The sequence below is a fragment of the Actinia tenebrosa genome, unplaced genomic scaffold (assembly GCF_029948245.1).
Source record: "Actinia tenebrosa isolate PJP-AT-01 unplaced genomic scaffold, QUT_ActTen_1.0 PGA_scaffold16__25_contigs__length_10494907, whole genome shotgun sequence".
Classification (NCBI taxonomy): domain Eukaryota; kingdom Metazoa; phylum Cnidaria; class Anthozoa; order Actiniaria; family Actiniidae; genus Actinia; species Actinia tenebrosa.
In genome coordinates, this window is record NW_028292576.1 from 1417362 (window position 1) to 1437967 (window position 20606).

Sequence of the window (20606 nt, forward strand, 5' to 3'; positions counted from 1 at the left end):
CCGAACCCAGCAGCCCAGGAATGCCGGCTGCCATCTTTTTTCCCAAGTCCGTCAGCCCACTGCCTAATTTCTTTACGCCCGCGCCCGTAGCCTTAAGCGTGCTAAGGATAACTCCTACTACGCTCGAAATAGCAACCGCAAATGCCAGCGGAATACCATACTTCACCAGAGCTCTTTTTACCTTTTCCTTGGTGGTAAGCCCCAGCTCTTTTTCCAACTTCTCCTTTTGCGCCCGTAATTCCGCAAGGCGTATTTCAAGCGTATCTACTTCCTTCCTAGCAGCCTCCCTTTCCTCTTCGGAGCGAGTTTGGTCCACAGCTACTTCCTGCTGCCGCTCTATTCGACCCTGCAGGCCTTCGATGGTCTCCTGAAGTTGTCTTATTTCCAGATCCTTTTCAGCCATTTGTGCTATAATACGCCTTTCCCTGTCGTGACTCTCCACTAATTCATTTCCTATGCGTACTAGCTGCTCATCCTTACCAGCCAAGCGGCTAAAGGCATTCTGAAAGTCCTTCACGGCAGTGGTCTTTTCATCTAACAACTTAGATATCCGCTGCCGAAAGTCGGCAACTTCGGCGGCATGACTTTCAACAGTAGCTTGGTTTCCCCTCATGAATTCGTCTTCCATTTCCTTAAATCTTTCTTCGAGGACGTCGTTTTCCAGCTTTAGATTCTGGAAAGACACCTTAAGAGCCGCCAAATCCTCACTTGCCCTTAAGAGGTCCTCGCGCTCCCTGGTGATTCGTTCTAAGTCGTTATTAACTGCCTCCGTTCGGCTAGTAATCTCGGCCAATTCTCGTTGCGCTTCCGCTAAATCATATGCAGAAGAGGCTTGCTCGGCAAGGCGTGCTGGTAAGGTCCGTATTTTATTTATCTTGGCCTCCAATTCCCGTTTTTGAGAGTTCAGCGTAGCAACTTCCTCTGTCTTGGTTTGGAGTGACTCACTTAGCGTTCCTACTTGCGCCCTTAATTCTTCGTATGTTCCATGGCCGCCTGCAAAGGCCGGTAATCTAGCTGCCGCCTTAAAGATCTTATTGAAATCCAGTCGCATTTCCTCCCTAGTCGAGCCTCGCTGCATGGTCAAGTTGGGCGTTCCCAGCGCATTTGTGACTCCTTTTGGAAGTTGGTTGTTAAGCAGGTGGGAATTCTTCCTTTGATACAGGTTGTGCCATTTTTCCCTACCCGATTCTCTAACTTGAACCTGCCCTTTATCTCCTATTTGGATGTCTAAGAGAGCCAGGTTTAGGCTTGGGTATCGCTCCCTTAGGTCCTCGATGAGGTCCGCCATTAAGTCCGACCGCACGCCAAGGGATTCCATTTGTAAGTATTCTGGAATGGGCGTGTGGGGGTTCTTAGACCTAAATTTATCTCTCAAGGAACGCATAGCATCGCGGGCCCTCCTACCATACTTACTACTTAATTTCTCAAAGAGACTTCGTCCGTCTACGTTGTCATTAGGAAGTAAAGACTCGTATTCTTCATCGTTAATATCAACTTGGCCTTCTTTGGTAAGGGGGTCAAAATCCGTTCCTTCTACTTCCATTATATATGATAAGCTCAAAGTTAAATCCCAACGTATTACCTAAGCAGGTTGGCGGGCTGAAAGCAGAACGCACCTTTCACCGGGTCACATTCACCCCCAGCAGCGCAAAGCCAGGGGAAACCCTGTACGTAGGCGTGCCCCGCCTAACGGATAACCTAGTATTGGTTCCTGGTACCTTGGCTTTAAGGTTTGACCTAGCAATACAACCAAGCACCAAGGACAAGCGCTATACCGTCAATAATGTGGGTAGGAACCTCGTCTCTAAGATGAGAATCAAGTTCGCCGGGGAATCCCTCTTAGACTTAAATAGGTACGATTTGTACACCACGTATAAGGATCTGTGGCTAACAGCCTTTGACCGTGCACAAAAGATAGAGCAGGGAATTGGAAGCGTTATTCTTCGTAAGCTTCGCAGCGATACTAACCCCGCGCCTACGGACTCCAGTGGAGCAACCGCAGTAGCAGACGCAACAAGGGTAAAGACCGCCTATGGTAGCAAGTACGTTATCCCTTTGGATTTCGAAGTAATTACGAGTCATGGTGTGTACTACCCCAGGCAGTTATCCGAGTTACAGTTTGAAGTAACCTTGGCGGACACTACGAACGTCATAGGAGGAATGGACAGCGCAATTAGCGGAGCCGTGGATCCCTATTCTATCACCAACTTAGAGCTACAGTACGAAACGGTGTACAGCGAAGAGCTGGCCCGTAGCGCTGGCATGGAATACAGCTCCGGGAAGGCATTCCTTTACGACCACGTAGTGATGTATAAGACGTTTAGCTTCTTGGATAAGACGGATGAGGTTATCAACCAAAGCATTAACCTCCCCCGAAGAAGTCTCACGGGGTTAATGCTGGTGTTTGCCAAACCCTACGTGGCTGGCAAGCGCGACTCCGAGGCCTTTCACAACCCCAACATTACTAACGTCGGCGTGAATATCAACGGCGTTCCAAACAAGGTCTACTCCCAGGGAATAAAGCCCGCAGACGTCTACAGGGAGGCAATGCGTAAGTTTGGCGACCAAATTAACCCTGAGGAATTCTTTAAGGATAAGTATGCGTTATGGATTGATATGCGCACCATTAACGACGAAGACCTACATGGCCAGGGTTTACGTCTAGTAAATACGCAGGATGGCATAACATTGGAGATCAAGCGCACCAAGAATGCCTCCGCGGGCGACGCTGACAAGATAAACTGCTACATCTTCGTAGTCTCAGACGCGCAACTGAGCGTAGAAATGAACCAACTTAAAAGTGTTGCATATTAGGGTTAAATATTCCTTAGATATACAATGCTTCGCGTATTCGAAAACAACGACACCAAACTGCAATGCATAGTGCAAGGCGAAACTTTGTACTTTAAGGGAAAAGAGGTGGCAGCTGCATTAGGATATGAAAAAACGAGAAACGCAATCAGGGAGCACGTTTCTGAGAAATACCAGAAAAGGTCGAGTGAGTTAGGAAGGGCCCTAAAACAGGGCGCTTCTATGCACCCACATTCTGTGTTCATATCTGAGCCAGGTTTGTATGAACTGATATTTAGCTCTAAGTTACCCCAAGCCGTTAAGTTTCGCGATTGGGTCTTCGAAGAAGTCCTACCCGCGCTAAGGAAAACAGGTAAGTATGAAAGGCGGTTTGACGGTCCAAACAAGTTGGTATTCAAAATAGAAAATGAATTCGACCTACATAAGAAAGTCATTGATTACATCCGCAAGTTTTACCCCCAAATGCTCATAGCACCCGGTCTAGGTGAACTGCAGGATTCAGACGGCAAACGTATAAAGTGCTGGCAGAAAGGATATCAACGCGGTCAACCCGACTTAATGATCTTGAATGCGCACACACATTACTGTGGATTCTGCATAGAGCTAAAGACCCCAAAAGGCAATGGCAGGTTATCTGAGGATCAGCAACTGCTCTTACAGAGGTATGAAGAAAACGGCTATAAGGTGCTCATAAGCAGCGACTACGATGTCATTTGCAGGGAGATCACTGCGTATGCTGAACACCTACGAATTCCCTGCAGGTGGTGTTGTAAGGTCTTTAAAACCTCGGAGACTTTGGCAACACACTTAAAGATATTTCATAGAATATATGGACAAGGATAAATTTAACGAGTTAAAGTTCATACAAACGCACTGGAGGGATTTGCAGGTGGGGGAGATTTACGAGATAAAGAATTATGTGGTCTTTGAAGACTTGGACCGCCTGCGCTTGGTCTTAAAGAATAAAAAAAGAACATACACCCTTTGGGCGCCCGATAGGATAAGGTACGCCATCGAAGGGCAGGACGTTACCCATGTTATGAGTCATGGTAAAAAGGATGGCAGGTGGGTATTTGACGTAGTCAAGTATGAGCCCGAGAGTCCTCTGCATTCGTAATGTCTGCTAAAGTCCGCTGCGCTTTAGGATCCGCGGAGCACCAATGCCCCACGAAGGATCCTTCGGAGAATACCCTGTCGCAATGAAGGCAGGTGTATTTTTTACGCGGCGGCTTACAAGGGGTAATGCAGTCGGCAGGTAGTTCGCAAGTAATACAGTCCATATATTGAAAGGGTAATTAGAATGCCTCCCAGAAAGGCAGCTGCGTAGGCTAGCATATACCTTTAAAAGGGGTTCTTATTTTCATTATACAAGCGCCCTTAAAAGGGGTCTTTATTTTTATTTATTATTATTAAATATCCTTAATTCATTATTATCGAATATTCTTAATAATAATAAATAAAAATAAGAATGGGATTTGAGACTCTTTGCACAAACCCTACTTTACTATCTTAGGTCCTTTCTAACTTCTACGGGCTTTCCTTGCCGCCTCATTGCCGGCATGCCAGGCCTCAAAGCGATCTAAGTACTCCTTAAAGCCACCTTGACCGTCGTAGAGGCACTGCCAAATATGCTGGTCACTTCTTTGACAGCCGCAACGCTCGCAGGTTGCCTCCCAATATTCCCTATCTTCCCACCTTACGCCTTCGACGCAGTCAAACTCCGCAAAGCGCTGGTCAATTTCCTTCTTCCGGCGCGTTAACTTCCTTTGGGTTTCCTTTGGGCAACATCGTGCAGCAACGTCGCCGTGCTCCTCGCAAGCCACGCTCAGCAGGTCGTAATTACCGCGGCATCGATGTCGGTGCCATTCATCGTTCTTGTCCTCCTCGCAGCGCTCACATACGTTCTTTAGGCAAACGCGGTTATCCACGTGGTAATCCAACATTTGCGCGCTGCTAAAGAGTCGATTACACTCCTTACAACGCCTTTCGCGTGCCTTCTTAGCGCACACCTTTTTTTCCAGGTGGTATTTTAACATTTGCTTCGAGCTGAACTCCTTGTTGCAGTGCACGCACTCCATATATAATAAGGATTTAATAACCACTATAAGGGATACCGCATGAAGTCCTTAACGGCCAGAAACTATTTCAAAAAGTGTCTCAGAATGTTGACAATAAGGTTAAATCTTTGTTAAGGATGCCTGGAAAGCCCGTAATGGTTAGTAGGCGGCTTAAGATAGTAAAGTAGGGTTTGCGCAAAGAGTCTCAAATCCCATTCTTATTTTTATTTATTATTATTAAGAATAATTAAGGATATTTAATAATAATAAATAAAAATAAGGACCCCCTTTAAAGGGCGCTTGCAGGATTCAAAATAGTAAAGCTAAGACACTCTTTGGAATAGTTTCCAGGCATCCTTAACAATGTCAACATTCTGAGACACTCTTTGGAATAGTTTCCACATATACTTAACGAAGATTTAACCTTATTGTTAACATTCTACAGGGGATATCGCATGAAGTCCTTAACGGACTCCTTAGCCCACGTTGCCATAGTTATCAGCGCACCAAACCTTTCCGCGCGCTTCAGACCGCACATTTCATCGTACAATTCCTGCACGCGCTCTTTCAGCCGATCGATCTCCTCCCTTTGCATTTCTATGGTGTCTCTTTTATCTTTTGCGTCGGTGGCAATCCTTCTAACTGCGTCCACTGGGTCCATCGTATATATAATGGATCCGAACCATATTCCCTGCAATGCTCTGATAGTAGGACCCACCGGCTGCGGCAAAACGCAGTTCGTCGTGGAGCAGCTATTAGGACCCTTTAGATACCGCTTCGACTACATAGTGCTACTTTGTCCCACCTACGTGAATAACCGCACCTGGACGGGCATAGGAGTGAAAGATGACGACTTCTTCGTAGATATCTTAGACCCTAACGAATTATCCAGCCATTTGAAGTTTTGGCACAAGCAATTCCCTAAAGATACGCAGACGCTCCTCATATTGGACGACATTGCCTGTGGGGACGACGTAAAAAGACGCACTTCCGAGCTCGTTAAACTCGCTTTCAGCGGTAGGCATGACAATATCAGCGTTTGGTTGCTTTCCCAGCAGCTTACCAGCGTCTCTAAGCCCTTCAGGGAAAACATAGGTTCACTTGTCGTATTTTATACTCCGAGCCGGAGTGACCTGGAAACCATCTTAAGCGACTATGGGGGTGAGATATCCAAGGAACAGTTGCATGAATACATGCGGCATTTAAAAACGCACCAACATTCCAAGATGATCTTCTCTTTGAGGTTTCCGTATTCCATTAACATATATGGACATTGAGCAGCTCTTAGATGAAGTCCCCGCGCAGTTAGACGAAAGTAACCTTAAGGAACAACTCAACATCCTTGTGTCTTCGGGGAAGTGTAAAGAAATGATAGGCAAGGAACTCACCCATGAGCAGGTTAATAAGTTGTCAGAAGAGGAAGTTAAGAAGTTCCATAAGAGGTACGAGGCCGCCCTTGCAAGTAAGACCACGGACGCCGTAGCAGACTCCGCTATCCGACTTGCGACTAAATTGCTTGGACTTGCACTGCCCATAGACGACGTGGAGCAACTGCGGAAGGACATAAGAAATGACTATGTCATCGCCCAAGAACTTAAGATAACCTGCGGGTGGTTGTCTTTGAAGTGCGGTAAGTTAATGGCAGTCGCCTCTGCGGCTTTGCACGTAGCTCAGCATGTCGACTTGAAGGAACTTGCGGGCACCTTTGGTGCCTCTTGGAAGGACTTCAAGAAGGACAGAGAAGTCGAAAAGGTCTTCCAGGCAGCACTTGCTGAGGTACCTGATCAAGTCGCCTTAAGTACTTAGTCAAGTCATTCGTAAGTACTTAGTCAAGTCGTCCTTAAGTCATTGTCAAGTCGTCCTTAAGTCATCCTTAAGTCATTCTCAAGTACTTATCAAGTCCTTCAAGTCCTTAGATATAAATGAGTGAACCAGAGCAGCCCGAGCAAAAGATTACCAAGGCTAAATCTCCAGGCAGAGTTGCCGCGGGGAAGAAGCTCGCGGAGATGAACAGGAAGAACAAAGCAAAGAAAGAGGAAAAGGTGGAAGAGAAAGAAGAGGAATCCTTTTGGAATCCCGGCTACGTCATTGGCGCGTTAGGAGTTGCTATAGCAGCAGGCAGCCTCTACTTACAATGGCGGGCTACGAAGCCAAAAGTAAAGTGGGAGGCCGCAACATATCACGCGCCCGTGGAGGTTAGAAAAAGTAAGATCCCTGAAATGGAGTAATAACCTTCTCGCTTTGTAATATAATGTCGACCAAATTAATTGACGCCGTCCAAGAAGCTGCTATCACAACCTCCATCATCGCCGGTATTGGCTGGGTAGGTAAGAAAGTCCTAAAGGAGGACCTTACTGAGGACCCAACTAAGAATCTGAGTAACTTTGCTAAGATGACCGCTGTCGTATGCGGGGCTATCATGCTAAGAAATTACCTACAGAAGGAAAAGTACCTGCCTAACATATAATGGTTAGCTTAGTCGCAGGTGGAGTCATTGCAGCTTTAGCATTCACTGGAGCTAATTATGGTGGTAGATATCTGGATAAATTAGTTAGCGGTGATAGAAACGCAGAATCTAACGCCGAAAGGAAGAGGCACGACTTAGCGCTGGAGAAATATCAGCGAGACGTGGCAGCTTGGAATGAAAAAAGACAAGCCTACAGGGATTGGTTGGATAAGAACTACCAAGACAAGATGCAGGCCGATAAGAACTTCGAAAACACAGACTACGCCTTTAGACTTTATGCGCAGGCGCACCCCGACTTTAGAATGAGAAAGCCTCAGTTTAAGGATTACTATCAGCCTTCTAAGAAACAAAAAGACAATGAATTGGTATTTGTAGGAGTCGCAGGGCTGGCGGGAGGCGTAGCCTTGGCGTGGGCATTGTAAAATGCCCCTAATATAATGATCGTCTTTTTGGAAAGCGACAAGAATAACTTTACCACTTATCTGAATCCTCCCATCCGCGCGGAAAGGGTCCGGCTGGTTAGTTGCTCTTTGTACAATTCTTGGTATAATTTAATTAATGGCTTTGTCGTCGTGACTTCCGGCACCAAACCAAAGTTACCAGATTCCCATTACACCCCCATAACACTGGCTAAGGAGCTAGCAAAGCATGGATATACTCTTACCACAGGATTACCCCATGAAATGAAATTCAAGAAAAATAGTGGAAGCGCTAATTTAAAGGGCAGTTCATTGGTAGAACTCCTGGGCCTTACTAGTACCACGATAAATAGCGGCAGTACATATGATGTAAAATGGAAAGTCGCATCCTCTTACGAAGTCTATTGCGACTTGGTTCATAGTTACAACAATGGAGAAAAGTCTTCTCTCATGTCTAAGTTTCTGCCCAAAGGTAATCCATTTGACCCAGTAGAATACACTCCCATTTCTTTGTGCTATGATTTGTCTAATTTGGTAGAAAGCATAAACATCACCATTAAAGTGGACGGAAAGACGGTGGATTTTAACGGACGCAAGATCAATCTTGTTTTGGAATTCATATAATGGGCCGCGTAGAGGACAAACTCAAGAGGATTTACTATGGGCCTGAAGGCTATTGGAAAGGAGCGTCGGCCATCAAGAAACTTGCAACCGCGGCCAGGGTATCAGATGAAACGGCTAAGAACTGGTTGAAAAAACAAACCATCTGGCAGGTTTATCTTCCCGTGCCCAAGTACATTCCCAGACCCAGCTTTACCGTAAATGCCCCTAATGAAGTTCATCAGGCGGACTTGCTTTTCTTGCCGCACGATAAGGTGCGAAGAAAGACCTATAGGTACGCTTTGACCGTAGTCGACATCGCAAGCAGATACAAGGACGCCGAACCCATAACCAGCAAGGATTCTGGGGAAGTCGCAGAAGCCCTAGGTAGGATTTATAAGCGCGTTTTGAAATGGCCTAAGCTGCTGCAAGTGGATGCGGGGACAGAGTTCATGGGTGTGGTTACTAAGACCCTGAAAGACCACAGCACTAAGATTAGGAGAGCCGAAGCTGAGTACCACAGGGGTCAGAGCATTGTCGAAAGATTCAATAAGACCCTGGCCGAGCGTCTCTTTGGGTACCAGTATTGGAAAGAGCTGGAAGATCCCTCCAAACGCAACAGGGAATGGACCCAGAGGCTCCCCCAGGTCGTCGTGGCTTTGAACAACGAGGCGGCCAGGGCTACGGGAATAAAACCCAAGGATGCTATAAAAAAGAAACACGTGGAGCACAAGTCCTACGTCAGAAGTTCAAGGGCGGTCGGACTGAAGGAAAAAAAGCTCCCCCGCGACATAGTGGTCAGATACCTCTATCAGCCGGGGGAACTCGAAGGTGGCAGTAAGAGAGCCACGGATCCCAACTGGTCCCTGGAAACGTATGAGATTTCAAAGTCCGTCACCAAGGAAGGGCAACCCGTGTTGTATTACCTAAATGGCCCAAGTCGCGGATTTGTTAAGGAAGAGCTGCTCATAGTCCCCAAAGACTCAGAGTAGCGCAGCACCACGCGCCCGATTGCACTCTAGGCATGTCAGTCTTACGTTGCCTCTGCAATGCCCGCGCTTATTATTTATGCGATCCACGGAGAACTGCTGATCGTCATTTGGGTCAAACCTCCATAGTAGAGGTATGTTACACTTGGCACACCGTGCCCCTTCCTTATAGACGTCGTCCACGCATAGGTCGAACGTCATATTTTTTTCTTCGTCGTGTCTCTTATAGCGAAGGAGTTTCTTAGCAATGTTCTCCTTTGCTATATCTTCTGGCGTTTTATCGTAACGCAATTGCGGACCCCAGGCTCTCTTTAACTGTTTGGCATACTCCACGCGGCTTACGGCAGTGTATATCAAATTACTCCAACACAGCCGCTGGTCTATGATCCATAAGGTTTCTTTTATGGTAAGCCCTTGCGCGCTGTGGACTGTCATGCAATATCCCAAACGCCAATCTGGATGGGAGGTTATTTTTTCAACCTTTCCCATAGGCACCCAGACTTTATCATGAGTTACCGCGTTTCGCAGTTGGACGTCGGTACCTGGCACCCACACGTCTCTCTTCTGCATGCGGGTATCGTGGGGCTTGTAGCAAACGGGCACCAAATGGCTTGGGAATCTTTCGCGGTGCACTTTTAATAGATCTTTCTGTATTCGCGATTGTGCTGCGCGCTTACTGCTCAACACCAAATCCTCTGGATGCCACGCGCAAAGGAAGTCCTCGTAAGACTTCGCTCGGATGCGTTTACGCAGCGTCTTGTTTTGCTCGGCATCACTGAGGCCCCGAAGTTCCGCCTTTAAGTTTCTCACTTCGTCCTTACTGCGGTAGTCGGCGTTGATTTCCTCTGCATGGTCTACCATTCCTTTTAACCATTCGTGGGGCATTTCTCCGCAAATGGGAGGAGGTTGGCATGGATCTCCGGCAAATATCACTTGACACTTTCCGCGGAGGAAGTCTACAAATTCCTGCAAGATCTCTAATGGCACGGTGCAAATCTCATCCCATAATATCACCGGAGGTATGTCGCGTATTGCTTCTGGCACCCACTTTTGACCATTCCAGCGAAAGAAGCTGTGGTACGTTTGCGCGTCGTGGCCCATCTCCGTCAATTCTCTTTCCAGACGGTGCGTCGGCGTTAACACCTTCACGCGAGGAAATAATTCCAAAACCCTAGTGGTTTTACCGCTGCCTCCGGGCCCATAAAGATACGAAAAGCGTTGGTAAGAAATGGGGTCCACAACGGATGGCAATGGTTCCTCAGTGGGGATGGTGGCACCTTTTACGTGTTTCCCATGATATTCCACACGTTCTCTCCAAGCTTTTATCTCTTCATCTTTCACGCGCCATTGACCGCTTTCTGCGAGTTCATCTTCGGTGTAGAATTCTTGCATTTTTTCTAACACTTCAGGCTTCACGTAGAGGGAATCCGTAGCCACGCGCGGTATGTCCTCTTTGTCAAAACGCAACAGCATTGACAATAGATTGATATGCGCATATGCGAGCATGCTGGCGCGCAAATGGTAATATTGCGGGCGATGATCTTGATAATAGCACAACGCACTCCATTGCCGTTCCCCTTTACCTTCTATGAAATAATTCCATTTCTCTACGGACACCATCGTTCCTTGCTCATGTGCACGTTTTACGAGGAAGCTCAACTCTCCGTCGTCGGTTATCAAACGCCGCTGCATGTGCTTTTCTCCTTCTTTTGCACCCTGGGTGAATTTGCCTATGACAATTCTAGCAGTGGGATTATGCTCTGGCAACCATTGCGTAAACGCGGAGCGGCAAAGTATGGCTTCATGCGCTGTGTACGTGAGAAGCTCGCGCTCTTCGAGAAACTTCAGCAGGGGTATGGGAATCCATTCTTTCTTCTGCAGATGTTTCCCATACCACGCGTAAATTATCGGATGTAAGCCCTTTGCTAACTTCCACGTGGCCAACCGCATGAACCCCGTAGACTTGGGGGCGTCATATTTACCGGGCAAAGACACACGAAAGAACTGCGAATCCGGATGCCCGTAGCGGTCGTAATACTCCTTGCAATCCCCGAGGCCTTTAAAACTGGCAGGGTAACAATGTTTCATGTCCAGAGACACGTATTCGTTTTCGTCATACTCCATGTTCCACAGACCTCCATGGCCGTGCTCTACGCAGGCTTTGGCTATGTCTCCAAATTCCTTAGGCGTGGACTTCCATCCATTTCTTTTCTTCGCAGCTAGGAAGTCCAAACTACGGCTGCTTAAGACCTCGTCTGAAAAGTCTTCCCCTAATGTCGCACACGCATTTTGAATACGTTGGTGTTCTACTTCAGGGCGGTAAAGAGTACCATCCTGCGTCATGAACTGACTTCCTTCCGCGTCCATCAACCAAACGGAATTCTCGTGGACCAATTCTGCCAACGGCGACGTCTTATAAACTTTGGTTTCCTTTTTCTTAGGGAACCTAAGTTCTCGCCAAGCGTGTCCATTGTGTTGGTAGATGACAATAGGGGCACCTCTACCTCCATATTTTTTCGTCCCTTCGTAAATGCAACCGTCCGTGATGTCCTTCACGTGTATGCGGCGTTCTAGAGCCGTCTCTAATTTCTGAATGTTCTTAATCGTACCTCCAGTCTTGTTGGTATCTCTTTCCCATTTCCTGATGGCTTCGCTTCTCTTTGGCGTAAGCTTACCACCACGAGCAGCGTCTTCGAAGAACTCTTTGACCAATTTCGCGACGCAATTACCCGGATGTCGCATCGGTCGCAACTTTCTGACATCAGGCTCCTTAATCTCGTACGCGCCGTAAATGACGACGGTAACCGGGTAAGCGACCTCATAGAAGAGCATGTCAATTCCCTCCAATGCCCCCGGCCTCGTTTGCTTATTCAAGACGAACAAACTCTGCTTACCAGACGCCCTGATGGGATTACGGCCCTTTTCTATCACCCACTCGCCGTCCAAATACTTCACGAACGTCAACTCCAAGCGGTAGTCACCGTCCGGCATTCTGTCGATTATCTTTTCGGCCATCTCGTGATTCATAGTCTTGTCTGTCTTGCCCTCCATGAACGTCGCAAAGACAAAATCCGCATCTGAGTTATCCATCACCTGATTTCCCAGCCTGCGCACAGTTTCGTTTTGAACGTCGTTGACGGATGCCATGTATATCTAAAGAATATCTTTCCCTCCATTTGCGACCCCAACAGAGCAGCAGTTAGGAACCTTTCGCGCTGTCGGCCGATCGCGCAAGACCCCCTGTAGGGCGGTTAACCGACCTCCAAAACCCCACCCCCCCCTGATGTTTTTCGATATGCGATTTTTGGCTTTGTCGGCGCTTCGCGAGTCCACCTAACTGCTGCTACAAGGCTAAAGTCCTGTATACGTCAAAACTTATCGAAGGCACCAGTGCAAACCTCAATATCAACCCCACAGTATTGCAAAAAGAAAGCGAGGGTGGAGCTGTGCTAGCACTTGGTTGGGCCCTGAAGACCTCAAAAAAGGCCAACCGTTTCAATGAAAAACAAACATGTTATTTAGATGACAAGTTTAAAATCGGCGAGGAAACAGGAAACAAGGCCGATCCTGCAGCAGTAGCAAAAGATATGCGCTTTACTCGGGATTCCGAAGGCAAGCGCCTTTTCAACATTGATGAGTTCCTAACTGCTCAGCAGATTAAATCATATTTTTCAAGAATGTCGAAAAAAGCGCGCCAAGGCGGAATGGATACACCAGATCAAGCTGATGACGATGATGATGAGTTAGCAGCAGAAGATGAAGACAGTTATCACAAAACACGTGAACATATCCTGCAAGAAGTCCAGCTAAACCACCCGATCGTCTACGACACCTTGAATATTTGCTCTTTATATTCAACGAAAAAGCTTACACACCTAGGTGTCTCAGTGTTGCGTTCTGTCTGTGGGCATTTTGATCTTGCGGTCGACCATATCCAAGTTCGTCGTAAAGCGCCTTATATCAATCTGATCAAGGAACTGGTAGAGTCTTGTGCATGCCAGGGACGGATCTAGAGGTGCCGAGTCTACCGAGATGCAACGGCCCCTAAATGAGAAAAATGCGATGGTCTCTCTTGATGGTCAAAATTGTTCTTCCAGTCAGTTCTTGCATTCAGCACATTCCTTTCGGCACTTGAACGACGTACTATCTCCCTTATACAATTTTTATCTGAGCATCTTCGGAAAATAAGTAAGGACAGAAGACAAGAACAAAATGGGAATTGTGTGTGTGGAGTGGGGGTGGGGGTTGCGCAGCCCCCAAAGTTCAATAAAACAACCAAATGCAATGAACCCTCATTGGAGAACTTTTGTGGTTATGAATGACAGGCGGTTGCGTTGTGCCGCCCCGTCGGAACCAGTTAAGCTGATGTCTTGCGAGTTTTTTGTTTCAAAATGAGTTTAAACTTTGCCCGAACTTTCCAATACTCTCGGCTATTTGTAGTTTTCAAATATCCAGTCATTAATTTATACATTATTCTTGAACTTATTGGTTTTTCTTTTTACAAAAAAAACCTTTTACCCTTGGTCGGAATCACTTTGACATTAATTATAAAGTAATCGACGTCTGCGATCGTCCGACTTCCCGACAATAGAGCTCGAGAAGTGAGACAGAGATTGCTCATATTAATTCGATGTAATCCTTATTCTTCAGCCGCTGATGCGATATGGTATTTCTAGCTGGATTTAGTTATTGACTTCTGATTAACAACTCCTTTTAGGCCATTTTTAACTTGGTAAAAAGTTTTCGCTAGTTTATTTTCTGTTATGCTTGTTTATTTACCGGATTGAAGTTCATGTCATCGTGTTTGAATTGGCCTAAAAAAATAACAGAATTTTTTGGCTTCGAAAACCCTTCAAAACTTTGAGATATGATCTATTGTATTAGTTTTTTATTACAAGCAATAAATTGTTCGGTAAATTTTTAAGTTCGCAATTTTTGAAAGACAAGTTGTTGACTTCGTGTTGTTAATGTATAAGGTTAAAGGGTCACGATATTTACGAAAGTAGGGTAAACGTTCGACGCTCTTAAAAATTCCAATTTCAAGTGCCCAAGAATTTTATTTCACAAATTTGTAGCCGAAATATCAGTCTATCTGTCGAGTATACGACCAACCGGCTAGTCTATGTACCAATTGGGTTTTTTGGGGTTTGAATTATGTGAATTTTTGACTACTGCAAAGTTGGTCGAAAGAGGGGTAAGTAAAAAAAACCCGAAAAAATTCCAGTTTTCGAAATACTTGATAAAGCGACTGGAATACTTCGAAGACATAATTCTTTATTGAGAAAACAAGCACTGACTAAGTTTCGTATTTGTTTAGTTGTCGTATAGAGCTGTTTAAAATCGGCCTTCTCGAGCCGTTAAAATCGGTCGATGAACGTCAAATCATAAAATGCTCGATAACTCGCCAAAAAAAGATCGGATGAAACTAAAAGTTATATTTTTGTGATAAGGGCTTTGAGGGTATTCTTCGAATGAGTTTTGAAATTTTCGATTTTTCTATCCTTCATGGCCCAGCCGACGCTTACAGACAATTGCTCTTAATCTACAACAGCAAATTCAAAGTCGTTCGCCCCACAGCTCAATGCTGGAAATGGTGCAATCACCACAGGTACCACCATTGACAAGTCCCAGTCTCCCCACTAGTCTAACATCCCCAGAAAATGTTACCTCAACAAGTCTCACTGATAGCGGCTACACCACACCCAAAACTAAAACGCCTTCATTCCTAGAGCGGCTAACTTTAAAAATTAGAACTCCTGCTCTGGAACTCAGTCGAGCAAGAGCTTCATGTTCACCGGAGGTTCCTTCCACTCCATTAAGAACCACGACTAGTTTTGATCAACCCTCTTCAATTGCCTCATTCAGCACCCCCAAAACACAATCCCTGCCACCTCCACCTGATTTCCTACCAACTCCTCCGTCAAGCAAAGAAGAATCTGTGAAGTGAATTAGCTATCAAGATTCAGATAAATATCTTGGTAAAATCTTAAAACCACCGCGACGATCAGAACGATTGAGAGTGATAGCCAAGTCGATACCCGACTGGCAAAATGTGTAGTTCGGAGTTTAGCTGTAGTGACTGAACTATGAAAATCAATCAAAACACTGTGTTTGTTGAGTCTTCTATTGTTTACAAAGATTAAGATTGAACTACATGCAAAACCATTTTGTTTGAAACTGCTTTTGTTAGTTTTGTTATCTTTCAAAACTGCACCATGTAAGAAAAACGATTTAATAAAAAGATCTATTCCAACTTGGATTATAAGAAAAAGGACAGACGTGAATGCTGATAACTTTATTTAACGCCAACAGTGCAAGAGTCTATGTTATCAAGATTCAAAAAATCAGATGAGTTGTTTTCTTATAATTATACAGAAACCATTACCGCAGGTGTTGGTATTGAACATCATTGTACATAAGATTTGTTTAGTTACAAAGCAAAGTATACGCACCCAGTAGTTTGCACTTATCTAGAGTGAAAACGCACTCCAAGAATGTTCAAATCTTCGCTATCAAGCTTCAAAAAGGCTTCGATAATGTTTATCTGAAATAATGCCATGGAAAACTGTTTTATTGAACATGACTAGCGTGATCAATCACACACGTGCAAACGGTATTGAGCGAGTAACGCCTGCCGTTTTTTTCTTCAAAAAGTGAAAATGTCCAAAAGGAGAAGTCACGTCCAAGCGAAAGTCGATGGAGCGAAAGTAAGATATATCTTTAATAACAAAGACAAATATTGACAAAATCGAAAATCAATAAAGCGAAAATAGAGAAAAGAAGAACTGACTTTGACTTTTGCGTATAAACGAATTTAGACCTCACCAATTTTATGGTTTTGATTTTGGATGACCGTTGTCGGCCACCGAGCGGGAAGTGTTGAAGGAAACGTTTTTTAAATGCCTTCATACTTTCGGAATTGTGAACTGAATCATAACTACTTTGTTTTTCTTTACCTAAACCCGAAGACATGCATTTGATGAATTGTTTCTCGCCATTATTATCTTATATCTAGAGGGAACAATTAATTCAGAACGGATATTTAACCGCTTCAGTGATTTGTACCCATATTCCTTTCGGTCCAGTCCCGTGGGCTTGAGCCGTTCGACGACAACGTTTTTTGAATTGACTGTATACAGTCAATTCAAAAAATGTTGTCGTCGACCAACTCAAGCCTACGCGACTGGACCGAAAGGAACTCTGGGTAGTAATCATTGAAGCCGAGTTGACTCCATAATTTTATCTGACTAGTTATTTATTATGCCTGGTTTACAGCACGAACCTTCGTTCGAACTGAACTGAATCATAACTACTTTTTTTTCCTTTCCCTAAACCCGAAGACATGCATTTGATGGATGTTTCTCGCCATTATTATCTTATTACTAGCGAGAACAATTTATTCAGAACGAATATTTAATTGCGTCAGTGATTTTTACCCATATTCTTTTCGGTCCAGTCGCGTAGGCTTGAGCCGGTCGACGACAACGTTTTTTGAATTGACTGTATATCAAGAGTAAGCCTTCTTAAAAAAGGAAAGTTTTAAGCTCACGCTTAAAACTCAAAACATCTCTGCATGACCTCATTTGTGCAGGAAGGGAATTCCATAGTTCTGGCGCAGCATTTGAGAATGCTCTTTTACCATAGGATTTAAGTTTGAAAGAACCTTTAGTTAAGAAAATTGGATGATTGTGATCTCAGTTGATGAGCTGGCACATACGGTTTTACCAGTTCACTAAGATATGAGGGAACACATAATCATATTTGCGACCGCAGGATACTAAATGTGCTGCTGCATTTTGAACCCGGCGAAGTTTTTGAATTAAGTGTTTTGGCAACCCGTACAACAAAGAATTACAGAATTCAAGTCTAGAGGAAATGAATGAATGAACTAGAGTTTCACAGGACTTCAAAAGAAATATAGAGAAAAGAAATATAAAGAAATATGCAGTCTTGAGAAAGACTATTGTTGGTGGTGACTGACGTTTCGACAACCTGAGCGAAAGTCATCTTCAGAGTTCAGTGAGAAAACGAGAGACAGTCGATGGTATTTATACCTCTGGTTCGGTTGTAATGTAAACGGTAATTAGTCGGTATTGTTATGTAAAGATGCGTGAGTGTTATCACAATTCGCAGTTTTTTGTTTGAGGTCGTGAATGAGTCTTTTGTAAGGTGCCGGTAATCGTTCCCTGCTAGCAGAGTCTATCCTCTTTCTCTCTTTTCTTTTAGGCGGGGGGAGGGAGACTCTGCCGGTATAGAGCGTTTCCTTTGATATGCCGCCTAACGAAACCAGTTTTAAAAAAAGTGACAGCGTTGCTAAGTTACGGAACGCAGGCGCTACAAGTATAACACGGCTGTTTCAAATAGGAATTTTAGTCCGCTGACCAAAAGTATGGCTGACGCTATTCTAGCGTAAAACTATATATCATATTACGAGAAGCGTGGTTTCGAAATTCGACTTCTTCCAAACAAGAAGGGATCGCTGATCGTGAGGAAATTATTTACTTTATTCGTGGATGATATCAAATGCATGGTATTTGTGTCTGAATGATCCAGAAAATAAAGGAATGACAAGGTCTATAAATATTGTCTGGGAAAGCGAAGACCTCATTGGCAACAGTGACAGCGACGAAACTCTCGATTATGAGAGCGAATAATTATATGTATATAACATTTAAAAAAATAAATAAATAATTTAACTTCTACTAACAAATCAGTTTATATATCATACGATTATTTTTCTATTTCTTAAGTGTATCATATCATTAACTTGAATTTTATTTACATATAAACATGTACTAGTACATAAGATGATTGTGAATGAGCGATAATATCATGTCAAGTATATACAGTATACCGGGCGCAACAAGTTTGAGAAATTGATGACACATCTATTCGTACAATCTGTTCAGATCTTTTCAAAAAGACCTTTTCTGTGGGTTAAAGGTCTTGTTTTCTAAGATAAGCTTTCGGTAGAAGCAAAACACGGCATTAAAAGTTGAAAAACATTGCATATTTTGGCACTACACGGGCTTACCCATAAAATCCCGCCTCGATACTGGGAGTTCTAAGAAGCATGGAAAAAAAATCTCCATGTTAGCCCACAGAACAATTTTTCAACTTCAATCTCCGACCCCTCTAGTAAATGTAGGTCTTCTAGTTTATGAGAACTCGCTGCGCCCGATCCCCTTCTCGATTCAACCAAGTTTATCTCTTCTACAAAATTTGATCGGCTTTAATATTAAACTATTTACCATATATGGTAAATAGTTTAATATTAACTCGCAACAATCTTCGCGCATGACATCTTACATACATTGCTAATTCGGGCATTTGAAACAGCCGTGATAACGTCTTACATCGGCAGAGCCTATTTTTTCACTCCATCAAAACAAAAGGAAAATAGGCTTTGCTAGCAGGGAACGGTAATTTTTGTTTTCGGTTAAGCGGTTTTTGTTCTAAGTTGGTATACCAGCTTTCAAGTGTAAGGCGTTGATGGTAGTTGGTGCTATAAGTCATACATGTGGCAGAGTCCCAGTCAATGTCGTGTCTCGTATTCTTGTGATGTTCAGCATTGTGATTGTTAGGGTCCTGTTTATTAGTGGCGCGTTTGTGTTTTGTAAGTCTGTTGTTTAAGGTCCTACCTGTTTGTCCGATGTAAGTGGAGTCGCAGTCAGTGCAATCTATTTTGTAAATAGCTCCTTGTCTGTTAAGTGGTTCCTCTTTGTATTTGATGTTATTCAATAAACGTCATAAAGTCATCATAGGTTTGTGAGCAACACGGATGTCGTAAGGTTGTAGAATTTGTGCTATGGTCTCAGAAGTCCCTTTGATGTAAGGTATGGTAGCAGTGGTGGTAGGTTCGTCGTTGGTTTTGTCGGTGAATGGTTTGTTTTTGTGGGTGTTTTGTCTAACGAAATCAGAATTTTAATTGCTCTTATAGAACACACGTTGCAGATATTCGTTTTCGTCGTGACGTTTGTTAGGTGAGTCACAAACAAGTTGTACTCCTCTAGTAAGCGTCTTGATCGTAGTGGCTCTGTCTAATGTCGGGTTGTAAGATGACTGTTCGAGTAGTCTGTCAGTGTGTGTGGGTTTGCGGTAAACAGTAGTGTGTACAAGATTGTACACGGTATAACACCGTTTTCTTCGATCTCTCTGGTGAACTGTATGTGTGTGTTTTGTTTGTTTAGGTTATTATGAAAAGCTTCGATGTCGTCAGTATGTAGTGTAGTTATGGTGTGTCAACGAAGCGGAACCAAAAAGGCAGGTTTTGTCCATAGGTAGCAAGGGCATGCTGCTCGATACTTTGCATAACGACAGATACCGGAGAGCCCATAGCTGTGCCGTGTAGTTGTTTGTAGTATTTACCGTCGTACTGAAAGTAAGTCGATGTGAGGCAAAGTTTGAGTAAGTCCATGATGTCTGTAGTCGGTATGCATGTGTAACGGTAGGTCGTCGGCGTTTCTTGTGATGGCAATCTTAGTGCAATCTAATGCCAATTGAAGTGGAATACTGGTAAACAATGGTTTTACATCAAAAGACATGTAGAAATTCGAAAACTTTTGGGGAGGGGAGAAGAGGTCTTTGTGCTAAGTCGTAAGTCGCAAGTTGAAATTGCTAGGTGCTAAGTCCTAAGTGGTAAGTCGCGAGTTCTTACTTGGCAAGTTGTAACTCGTAAGTCGGTTATCGATCACTTCAGTTGCGAGTTTCGACTAACGACTTACGATGTCTTCCCTCGGCCACGGTACATACAAAACAAACTCATTACTCATATACTGAAAACTATAATAAAAAAAATATATATATATATTGAAAACGATATTGAAAACTATATTGAGCATCCTAATTGGAGGATAAATGAGGCCGTACTTTACAGGATATATTCAGCCCTTCGGGGAACTTAATACAAACAAACAAACAAACAAAAAACGCATTGTCGGTTGTGAATTAAATCAGACCTTGAATCTCTTCCGATGAATTTTAAGATAATTCAGCCTTTGCCTAATGGGATTTTCAAATTCATTCTTAGAACAATCGACAAACCATATCTTTGCAATAATCTAATATGAGTTTATTGTGATCGATAACGATCAACAAGGCAACATTGTCTTAAAACTATTTCTATTTCTTTGCAATCATGTGATAAATAGGTTCTTGCTATATATACAGCAGATTTGAAACTGAACAATAAAGATTAATGAAAACAGTCGTTCAACGAGCAGCAGTGTTTATTCAAATGTAAACGTTTTTAATAAAACACATG

At 43.9% G+C, this 20606-nt stretch overlaps 1 pseudogene; it reads right to left on the bottom strand.

Moving 5' to 3' along the window:
- Positions 1–19090: 19090 nt before the first annotated feature.
- LOC148910533 (uncharacterized) lies at positions 19091–19887 on the bottom strand (annotated as a pseudogene).
- Positions 19888–20606: the final 719 nt, after the last annotated feature.